Raw genomic sequence first — 12,131 nt, 5'->3', positions numbered from 1 at the left:
ACCAGACGTCCAGCCTCCAAAGCTGTAGGTGAGAAAACATCATGTTGTTATAAGCCACCAAATTACTGCTTCTTTTCTTTGGAAGTCCTAGGAAACAGAAGACTCACACTAGACAATATAGGATAGATAAAATATTAGTAAGTAACAAATAAAGGCAAAGAACTGAATGAAAAAAAGAAAGGTGCATACATAGGGAGCTGGAGGCTTTTTGGAACATATAGGAAACCTAATTGGAGAGCACAAGGAAATTATCATAGAATAACTGTTAAAAATAGGTTATATTTGGAAAATGCCTTGAAAATTTACTCTTTACTTTAAGCAAACCAAGTAAAAATTGTTATAAAAGGTGAGCAGTATATGGCATTAAATTCTTATAAAGGCCATAAAGTTGGACAGTCAGGAGTTGGAAATTTTCCCAAATCTCCTATAAATATTAATTCACTAATCCTTATGTAAATTCTACAAGAAGTTTATTATCGTCTTTAACTAAGGAGAAAATAAGTGGAGTTGAGATAGTCATGACATCACATTTATGAAGTTTTGTTTGTTTGGTTTTGTACTGTGGTGTTGAACTTTTCTCCCTTGACATAGCTAACTTACTGGTATGTTGAGCTGAAACTCCCAGTACTTGTGAAGAAATTCTAGTCCCTAGCCTCTGGCCTGGTTTATCCTTTGGTAAACTGAAAGGCAGAACAATATGAGAAAAGTCTTGAATTCTCCCAAGAGGGCAACAACTTTAGACAAATAAGAAAAAGGAGGAATTCTCAGTTGTAAAATAATAGTTAGGCAGATCACTTGAAAGTCTGGCAATATAAAATATCAAAATCTAGAAGGTTGAGTAGCAAGTAATACACTTTAAAGTATCTGAACATTTATAAAACATTATTTAAAACATTGTGCTCAAGTGGCATTTGACAAGGCATTTATATCTTCAATTTAATTTCAATTTTGGAAGAACAGAGGAAAGTTTCTTAAAATAATAATAAAGCAACTTAAATTGTGAATAGTTTTGTGAAAAATTGCAGGAGACTTAATACTTGAATATTTACTGAATAGCTACAAAATTTGTATAACTGAATACATAATATTATATATTATCTATTCTATATAAATAATTATATTGCTCTATAAGCATACATACTCAGAAAGCAAGAGTAAAGATGTCCATGAATACACATAATAGGAATTGAATGAGTTTATTAAAATTAATGGAGAGTGCTCATAAATTGAACATAAGCCCCCAAATCAGGTAAAAGAAAATATTTCACCCACATTGGGTTTGATTTAATCATTTAGTTACTCAAATATTTATAGAGTTTCTCAGTTCCCAAATGTGAATATCTATACTGGGAAATAAGTAAAAATTCATCAAAAAGTCAAGATCTCTGCCCTCTTGTCAGAGTTCACATTCTAAAGGCAACTTAACATGCAGCATATAATTGAGTTTTTATTAAAATAAAAGTTTTCATTTATATTTCTAAATTTGGCTCCCTTCACAGAATACAGAGAGAAGTTTCCATTAAACTTTAAACGAAATTCTGTTCTCAGATCAGTTATTGGTAATTCAGAAAACGATGGGGCTTCTCTCCCTTGTGGATGATTTTCAGAAAACAGATTTGCAAAAACAGAAAGGACTCACTATATTTGTAGTATTGGTCGGAGTCCATGAAAATGAATCACTAACATCCACCTGTTTCAAAAATAAATAAATATAGAAATATGTAAAATAACTCCAGTACAAATTAATTCATTATGGGGAACATGTAAATAGGCAAAAAAACCCACCTGACACTAATTTTTCTGTTTTTGTCCCAACTGTGTGAATTTCAGAATCTGACCATATCAAGAATTTGGAAATAAACCTATTTCCTATTACCCAAGTATTCCAGATTATGTATATGATATAGACACATTCCCTAATGGTCCTATTCAAATCTTGTTCAATAAAATACCACTTATCTAATAGTAACCTCTTCTACTTTCTCAAGATAGGGGAAATAGGTAAGAAATTGTTCTGAGAGGTAATATATAAATATGAATTACTTGAATAGCTTTTAACTTTCCAACAGCCACCTTCATAATAACTAATCTTCAAAGAGAAATTTCCTCTACATAGGCATATTATAGATAAATAAAATTACTTTTGTTCATATTTTAAATATTCAAATCAATTTATCACTCATAGTTCCCACTCATTACAGACTTGTATTTAATTTTTCCTAAGGGATTATGAAATATCCTGTAGATGACAATGTTCCTTGAACAAAACACATTGTAATATAGTTAAGCTGGAGATAATTTTCAAAATGTTAGGCAAAAGAAAGAGTATACACAAATGCCTAGAGGGACATGGAAACAGCTCACTCCAGAAAATAATTTTTATTGAAACCCTAGGAATGAAGGTAGAGGTTGTAGGACATAAGACTGTATAAGTAGGCAGTGAGCACATGCTAAGAATTTGGAACTATAGTTAATGTGTCAAGGGTGACTATTGATACATTTTATTTAGCAGGACAATAGGATTATATTTGCAGTTCAAAACTGTTATTGGAGTCTAGCTATGATTTGGGTTGGTGTGCTAAAACATTACATGACCTGAAGTAGCCAAAGCTGAATCAAGAAGAAAGAAATAGGCTATATGTCAGAAATATTCAGCAACCAGGATGAAAGAAAGTAGACTAAAGGTTGAAACTTGTGTCATCTGGCTGATGGCTAAACTCAGATGATAGGTTAGATAGATAGATAAATACATAGATAAATAGTCTATTTAAATTTTTCATTATGAAGTAACTTCTGAAATTTCACTGTCATACAGTTGAATTGTTTGGAGAAGAACGAAAAGAATTCCAGGTGCTAACATGTTTAGTGGAAGAATAATTCAGTTACCAGGAGTGAAGAAATGCACAAGGAGTTTCCTCTGGGTTGACAGAGAAATCATCGGCTCCTGTGCATTAGGACAAGCGAACTCCTCCCTATTTCCTCCACCTTGCCATGAACCCATTTTCATCCTCCTTCTAATTTCTGTTTCAATCCTAGTTTAAATGAATGCCACTATAGCCACAAGCTGCACCTTGTTTTATCTTTCTGCTTAGTTGTAGTTGTTCGTACAGCATTTTTTCACTTGCTTACTTTTTTCCTCACTAAAATAATGATAAAGTCCATAGTAGAACTGAAGCTACTCTATGAGAGCAGAGAGAAAGGACAAAGACCTTTCAAATATTCTTTTGTTTTTAACATTAACCAGAAGAATCTTTAGAGCTTCGCATAATGTAACCCAACTTATCAGAAAAAAATAGAAGTTGGAGGGTCTAAAATAATGAACAAATACATATATCTAAAATTCCCTCTTTCCAATATATTCTGTGCAATGTTTTCTTGTGACTGGTCATTAGTTACTTATGCATTTATATCAATAATTGGAGCAGTAATATTCACACTCAACAATCTGAGAGAAGGGTACATATTTTCAAGTACTTTTGCTATATGGTAGGTACATTTTACCTAGGTATTATTTCAATAAATAAAGCAATTGAAAGTGTCTTTATTTTTCTTATGCAAAAGTTTGATCTGAGAGGGGGATGGACATGATTTCTTGGACACAATTTTTGTATGTAGACTACCTTCCTGGTTCCAAAGAAAAATTCTCTTTTGAATTGCTGAATGAAATATACTTTGTCCAGTGTGTTTAGGAAAAAAATAATATTCATCTAATGATCTAATGAAGAGAAATGTTAAATGTCCTAATGGTGGCACGTGTTTGTCAGCAAAACAGTAATTTCATTACTTGCTGTGCATAATAAAGTACAATTTATTAATTCTGCAAGATATTCTTGAGTATTCAAAAATCTGAACAGGATTTTAGTTTATATTTGCATTTCCTCAAGTGAAGATAAAGGAAAATAATTTTAAATAGTGAAAATATTCTTTTCTTTTTTTCTGGCATTGCGATATTATTGGCTAAGCTAGAATTGATGGTAACAACTTGAAAGCCACCGGAGCTTAAGGGCAACATCACTCTGGTACACATTTTCCTCCAGACATGATTGTCAGTCTTGCTCTGTAAATTTGAACAGTAAAATGACTATAACCATTATGTAATTCCCTGTGAAACAGGCCCCTCTGTGTCAAAGGTAGGGCAATGTAGAAAGCTTTGTATTTTTTTCCTGCTCAATTCACACTGCTGGGCACATTTGTTTGTAGTAGTCCTGGAAACTTTCTTCCGTTACCCAATACTCTAATGAGCTTAGAAATGTCATCGTGATCTAAAATTTGTACTTCCTATGGTTTGTATCTCTGGTGAATACCATGGTAAATATAAAGGTAGAGAAGTTAAGGGGAGAGAGAGGTCAGCAGAAGGGACAGAAAAATAAGAGAACCACAATGAAGCTGCAATGGGTTCAATCTGTCAAGGAAAGTACTAGAGTTATTGTTCCCATATAGGAACTAATGTCATTACTATCCTCTATAAAAGTCAAGGAAGGGACAGAGAAAAGACAGAATTATATCTTTCTTTTCTTCTTTTTTTGTTCTTGAATTTTTAAGTTCTGCAGAAAAGGCAAATATGATGAACTTGTAAACACATTCTTCACATAGATTTAGTCACGCAGGTAGAATTGATTAACAAGGAAGATGTAAGCATAAATCCAATTCCAAAGATAGAAGTGCAACCCATCTTTCTGTTGTAGACTGTAAAGTGCATTTCCTTGGACATAGATTTAAGCAATTCAATTCAGTGAAGAAAAAGACCAACAAAGTGAAAATGAAAGTAAAGGAAATATGCTTGCAGAGAAAAAAAGTGTTCATAATAATGATTTGCTATTATTTTTAGCTATTTTTAGTGAAAATGTAATTTTTAAACTACTTGAAAAATCAAATATTATTTCAAGATGTTTTTGGAAAAGAAACAATGTGACTGATAATGGATCAGGTTTTGAAGAAGATTTCTGACTAGGACTAAGCAAACAATGCATGCACAGAATGATTGCTGCTGCTGTTTTTTGTAAATGCTTGTTTTCTGCGGGAAATGTAGCGCTTGAGAAAATGTTCCCATTGTATACTGATTTATTATTTCTGATCTTCTTGTCAGAACTATTAATACATACAGATTACAAAAATAAGCAGAATGGATACAAGTGGAGGAGGCAAATTAAAAGGTAGAAGTCATACTTTTAAAATACTATTACCAGCTTCTCTTACTCATTGAATGCAGATACTAGAAAAAAGTGGTCACACATTTATTTCAAGCTATCAATAAATGACTAAAAATGAGTAGTGCTGTTACAGTCTCTCTTGGTTTCAGTGATGGTTATAATGTTGCTTTTGAAAAGCTAGCTTTATTAACTTTTTCTAATCATTGAAGTGACATATAATAAGGAAAATCAAATCATTGATAGAGATAACTTATAAGTTCAGTTGCAAAAACATTTCTAATTCACAAAGAAAAAGAGAATAGTTATCAGAATGTCATTCGCAGGATGCATTGACAGTGGAATCACTTGTGCAAGTATCTGAGATAAAATGACTATGTCCTCATCATTCTTTGATTAGCCCAAGTATTTTTCACTCATCAGGATGAAAGATACTTGTAGAAAGACACAGACTGTTAGTCAATCACTTATGAACAGTGGCAGAGAACTCTTAAAGATAGCATTCTAGACAAATAACAATGTCTTCATAAGCCAAATCTCGTTAGAGACAATTGGAAAAAGTCTGAGCTCTGTGCACTCAGATATACATTTATGAATTAGAATGGACAATCAATAACAATGCCATTGTAAACATGCAGTACTATAGTCGCTACTTGTAAGAAGAGATTGTTTCAAAATCATCCATAGATGCCTCAAACTTGAAAGAACTGAACAGTCTATACATATATTCTAGGTTGTTCTATGTGCATATGTATGATAAAGTTATGATACAGCTATGATACAGTGGCACAGTAGAAACAATTACTAAGCATCAAATATGATTATTACAATAACATACTTTTGATCTTAAGGTTTCTTAACATAATTCATTGAACCTTAGCAATCTTCATCATAAAACAATATTGGATATGAACATACAGATTTTTCTTACGTTGAGAACTTTCATCTTTCCACTTAAAAGAGTAACTTAATAGATCCACTTTGGCATATCTGAGTTTCCAGCACTGTGTATCATTGGATTTGTGTATTTTCGATCTACCCTGACACTGTAGAAAATTAGAATTTGATTCTGAATTCCTAATCAGAACCTCAAGAATAAATTTTCAGGCATTAAAAAAAAACACTGCCTTATCTGGCATGTTACCAACATATGGGTATCTCTTCAATTCTTAGAGGAGGCATTGATTTAAAACACTGTTGTTGCATAATAGCAACAGCAGTATGAAAAATTTATAACTACTTAAAGTGGAAATTATTCTGAGTGTAATAAAGTGTCAGGTGATACTAAAAGATCAGTAAAAGTATCAGATGAACTAAAAGATCAGTTAGAAATTGCATTCCTCTGAAAGTCTTTAGACTTTTACAACTGGTTTTGTAAAGATAATTTAACAAATAGTACAGAACCTAGAATAATCATGATTCCTTATTTTCTGAAGCACTGACTTGATCCAACATGGCATCCTAGAATTCATTCTGTAATTTCAAATAACAATAGTTAAGTGCAAAGGAGACTGATTCTAAAACTTTATGTTTGAAAATGAATGTTCAAAAATAGAGTGATTCCGAAATTACTATAAAATGTACATCTCTATCACTCTGGTGCTTTTCCGGCTCAGAATATACAGTTATTGTAATTTGTGTAGTCAGTATCAATCTTTCATGACAAGCCACTGAAGTCTCAGAGGTATCTCATTTTTATTTCCTCCATTGTTTTTGATCAAAGTAGGTCTTTTGCTTATACCATAAACTTTAGAGTTAAGTTCTTTACATCCCCCATGCATGAATCAAAGGAGAGGGAAAGAAGCCAGGAAATTGCAGGCAATTTCTATCAGGCTGTGTTCCTAGCATCTACTTAAAAATGTTTTTATATTTATTTATTTCCCCTAACATGCCTAATAGCAATGTCATTGTAAAACATAATAAAAAATCTTCCATGCAAGTTATTTTATCTACAATGTTTCATCCATTAGAATAAGATGTTTTTTTTTTAGTAGAATCATTGCAAATTGGCATACCACAATGGCATCTGCACTGTCACCCCTCTTACCTTCACACTGAGCAAGGACAATTTAATAGTTGAGATACTACTAAGCTCACTAAAAGTGTGTTTTCTATTCCTATAATGTTTCCTGTCACGGAATTGAAATTGTTTCTTTCAAGTACCTATTAAAAATGGATTGTGATGCAGTTAAGTATGCTGTGCTGACTTATTTTTGAAAGGGACATTTCTTGGTTCTGATTAATGACCTACTGCAGATACTTTGCACGAAGGAGACATCATTAGAACTCAGCTCTGATGATTGGTATGAAATTAAAGAACTGTGCAGACTTTAAAGTGGGAAAATTAACCCCAGTCCTAGATTTATTTACAGCTGCTTATTCTTTATTTTGAACAAGTCACTTAATTCTATTATGTGTCTTATATTGTATTTTATTGTCAGGGTAATGTATAGAGGGGTAACAGTTACATTCATCAGGTAGTGGGTACATTACTTCCCCGACATTGTTTTTGTTCTCCTTTCCCTTCCCAATCATCTTGTTTTTTCCCTTCCTTTCTCTATTTCAAATAAACATATATACATTATACCAGGTAACATATTAACACTGAGACTTGACTTGGTGCAGAATTACTTCCAGCAATAAATGAGTCAGTGACTGTAAATGGACTTGAACAAGCAAAACTATGATTCCTTGCATTTCTAGCATTAAAAATACAAAATTGTTTAATTTATTTTTATTTTTTATTTCTTTTGCCAGTCGTGGGGCTTGAACTCAGGGCCTGAGCACTGTCCTTGGACTTTTCTCAAGGCTAGAGCTCTACCACTTGAGCCACAGCACTACTTTCAGCTTTTTCCTATGTATGTGGTACTGAGGAATCAAACCCAGGTCTTCGTGCATGGTAGGGAAGCACTCTACCACTAGGCCAAACTCCCAGCCTAAAATTTCTTAATTTATTATGTAGAAATATACTCCATATTTATGAATATCATATGGTTCAGAGTTCCTATAAATGCATATGTACATTTTGGGACATTCTTTTTCAGTTTAAAAGATAAGGTTGTGCATGACTTAAAATGTTTTAGGAATAACTACTATAATTTGCAACTTTTTTATATGAGGACAAAATTTAGGTGAAAAATTAGCCAATGATTTTATTTTTCAGTATGCTAGGAAAACAAGTAATTTAAGTACTATGTGTTGATAGAATGTAAACATTATATGTTAACAGAAGCATTGATAATATAGAGCAACAAACTAACATTTTAGTTGTTTTAGTATTCCTGATAATTATTGGGGATTCTACACCAAATAATTAAATTTATTTGGGGGAAAAATGGTGGAAAATATTTATTTCACAAGTCACCAAAAACTGCAAGAAAATACTTAGTAGAAACAAAACTTAATCAGAATCTAGTTTTTAAGGACCAACAATTGGATTAATTAATATGATTAATGTCTCTAGTTGCAAAGACCTTTCACATGATTTGTTAGCTAACATACATGTGTAAAGTTCTGGGCAAATGTGATTTTTTTTTGTTTTACAAAAGTACTGCATCTGGTGTATCCACTTGCCCAAGTCTTCCTGTAAGTGTGGGAGGTTTGATTGAGGGTAAGATTACCATGGACCTCCTTGCAGCAGGTGTGGGCCTCTCAGCTAGGAACATGAGACTGGATTCACTTGCAAGGCACATATTTCTCTAATTTTAAAGGAAGCCAGACAGGTGGTACCCTTAGGTTTTAGCATTTGCATTTTTCTTTCAAAGATCACATTTGTTCTGCTTCACTCCTCTGTTTTTCTTCCCAATTTAGTCTTCTTTCCTCCTCATGCGCTAGCTTTGATACATTAAAAAATAGATCCCCTTTTTAACAAAGTGTATTTTTATTATGTATAAGGATTTGTGCAAAGGAATTATTCAACATATCGGTTTAAATATATAATGCATATTGAGTGATGTTGCCCATTCATCATTGTCCCTTATTTCTACCATTGAACCCCTCAAAATAGCTTCTTAAGCTAGAAAGTTAAGCAAGAAAATACTTTTACTGTGCAATTTGTTTCTTTTTAAACAGAATTTATTTTTGCTCTCTGTTGCAGGATAAATATCTCATATCCTTAGTATACAAATATGTATGTATACATATATATGTATATGCATGTATATTTGTGTATATACTTGACATATACATGTATACATATATATTATTATGCAAATATATGCACAAGAACAACTATATATTGCATTCTGTTCTGAGAAGTCTTAGTTATTATTTTACTTATAATTAAAATAAAGTATTAGGATTGGATATGATAGACCATGCCAACAATCTAAGCTACTCAGTGTATGCAAGTAAAGAGGCTCAGAATTTGGGCTGGGATGTAGCACAATAGCACATTGCTTGCCTAGCAAGTGCAATATCCTAGGTTCCATCCCCAGTACCAAAATAGAATAGATCAAAAACTACAATTAAAAAAAGAAGCTCAAAATTTGAGACCAGTCTTGGTAAACTATCTCCATCAAAATCCTAATAACACACTTTCCACCTGTAACTCCAGCTATGTAGAGATCTGTATGTAGAATGAGGCTATTTGAGGCCCAACTTAGGCCCATTTGTCCCAAAATATTGAAATCCTATCTGAAAAATGACTAAAGCAAAATTGAGTTGTGAGCCAGACGCAAGCTGTAGGGCTATCACCCAGCAAGTGTTAGGAGGTCCTGAAATCAAACCCCAGTAGTACTGAAAAAAATTGTACTTAGGGATTTTTATTTATAAATATATGCTAAAATTAACATGCTGAACAACAGATTGTGAATGAGGACATGCCTAATCCATTTCTAGTTAGGACTAGATACATAATCAGTAGTAAAAGCAATAATTAATGTAATATTCTTTCCTATAGAAACTTAAAAATTGAGTCTACTTGAGTTTTTCAATACTTAATATTATTAAAAAAAGAAAATTTTAATTTCTATTGTTATTGTAAACATGATATGTAGAGAGATTCCAGTTACATAGATTCTATGTAAAGAGTACATTTCTTTTTGGACACTGTCACTCCTTCCCTCTTTCCCAGTTTTTCCCCTTCAGTCCCCACCCACAAGTTGTATAGTTCATCTTCAAAATAGTGTCCAGAGAGTAGCATGGATCCATTTGTTTACCTTTCTCCTTCCATTTCTATGCATTACAAACTTACAGGACACAGCAAGAAGATCATCACATAGAAGAGCTATCCAATCCTCATATTTAACTAAAGGCCATGCTTTGTAATGCAGAAGACCAAGAAAAGTTACCAAAGAGACAGACTTGGGCTCAACTCTGGACTTCCTCACGCCATAGTTATGGCATGGCTATGGCAGTGCAGTCTTTCTCTGTCATTTGTTTTCTCAAACACTTTTCTATAATTTTTGCTTATGTTGCACAGTTTGCCTGAATTATTATCTGGTCAGAAAAAGAACTGAGGTTGTTCAGCTATCCTAAGATTTTTTCTTCTTTTGTTTTTTTTTCATATATTTTTATTGTAATTAGCAGAAGATATTTACAAGATAGAAGGTGCATTACTTCCCAAACATTGATACCCTTTCTCATGTCTTGGTCCCAATTTTCCTCCCCCCACCCATACCCCTCATCTTGTTTTCCCCTTGCCCTATCCTATTTCAAATAACCTAATAAGTATATATACACTATATCAGATAACAAGGTAAAACACTGTAACAATATGAGATAACCAAGGTACAGCAAAAGAAATGAGAGATAACATAGTACATTAAGGACAACAATCACTTATATGGCTTTTGTTTCTATATCCTGGAGGTCCTTTCATTTAGTGTCATGCTATCCTAAGTTTTCTAATAATACTTGGTATGTTGGCTGGAGAGTCAGGGATTAAGTATGACTCTTTTTGATTTAGACTCATCAAATGGATACAGAATTATGAGCATAAATTTCATTTCATTCACCAAAACAGTTTCTTTTCCAGCTCAATACATTTTTTAAGACATCCCATTCTAAAATGCATGCACAATTTTCATTCAGGCCTTACAATCTCTTGCTGTACAATTTTCCTCTTGGCCTCAAGAATACTCACCAATATGGAACTTAATCCTAACTATACATGTGATCACTGGGAACTCAAAACTGGCATGGAAAGTGCTTTTGATGTTAAGTAACACAAAGCCCATCTCAAAATGGCTGAGCCTCTGAATTATCACACAGAATACCAGGTGTAACAGCAGGAAGTAGAGCACACAGTTGATTAACTAAGCAGCACAACTTAGTCACCAAGGTAATTTCTTCTTTCTCTTCTTTCATCTACAGAGTTGATGGCTTTCTCTTGGGCTGTCTTATTGGTCATAAGATCACATAATTTTTATATTCTTTGATGAGATGATCACAGCATTAAGAGAATGTTAAAAACTAGACTATAAAATCAAATCTCTGAAAGACTTTTAGGAATTTTTTTAGTATCTAATGGTTTATCTGGAATTGCTGAAAGCTAGGAATCACTCAGTGATAGAGTGGATGTTAAAACATCCTTACCAGGAAAATGACAGGAGATTATTTCTCTTGCCATAGGCTGCATGAGCATTTTTCAGGGGCATTTAATCATTAATAATGACAGGACTGTTCATACAGAAACTCTAAGCTGACAAACAGCAGATAGTGAATGGTCTGGGATGTTACATACAACTGTTCTTCCCAGACAGGAAGCTTTGTGTCACAGAGATCAGAGAGTTACCATACTAAAAGACTTGCTAAGATAAATTCTATACTTATATATTTTTTAAAAAAGCATATTAATTCAAGCAACTTAACTACCATCATCAGCAAACAACAATTGTCAGGCCTGGGTTCTCTATACATAGATTCACTGGATACAGGCTCTGAAATAGCTATATGCATTCATCTAGCTTAAACATTTCATTTTTTTCCCTAGAAGTCATTGTGCAATGGGGCTTTATTTCATGTCAATTTATGTGAATAATG

The 12,131-nt window shown here is 33.0% G+C and overlaps 1 protein-coding gene across 3 annotated transcripts in view; it reads right to left on the bottom strand.

Moving 5' to 3' along the window:
• The window catches only part of Adgrl4 (adhesion G protein-coupled receptor L4), a 77,560-nt gene that overhangs the window by 40,968 nt on the left and 24,461 nt on the right, over window positions 1–12,131 (bottom strand). The gene's annotated exons all lie outside the window — the stretch shown is intronic.

The sequence above is a fragment of the Megascapheus bottae genome, chromosome 6 (genome assembly GCF_031878675.1).
Source record: "Megascapheus bottae isolate mThoBot1 chromosome 6, mThoBot2.hap1, whole genome shotgun sequence".
NCBI lineage: Eukaryota > Metazoa > Chordata > Mammalia > Rodentia > Geomyidae > Megascapheus > Megascapheus bottae.
This window is presented reverse-complemented; position numbering and strand designations above follow the sequence as displayed.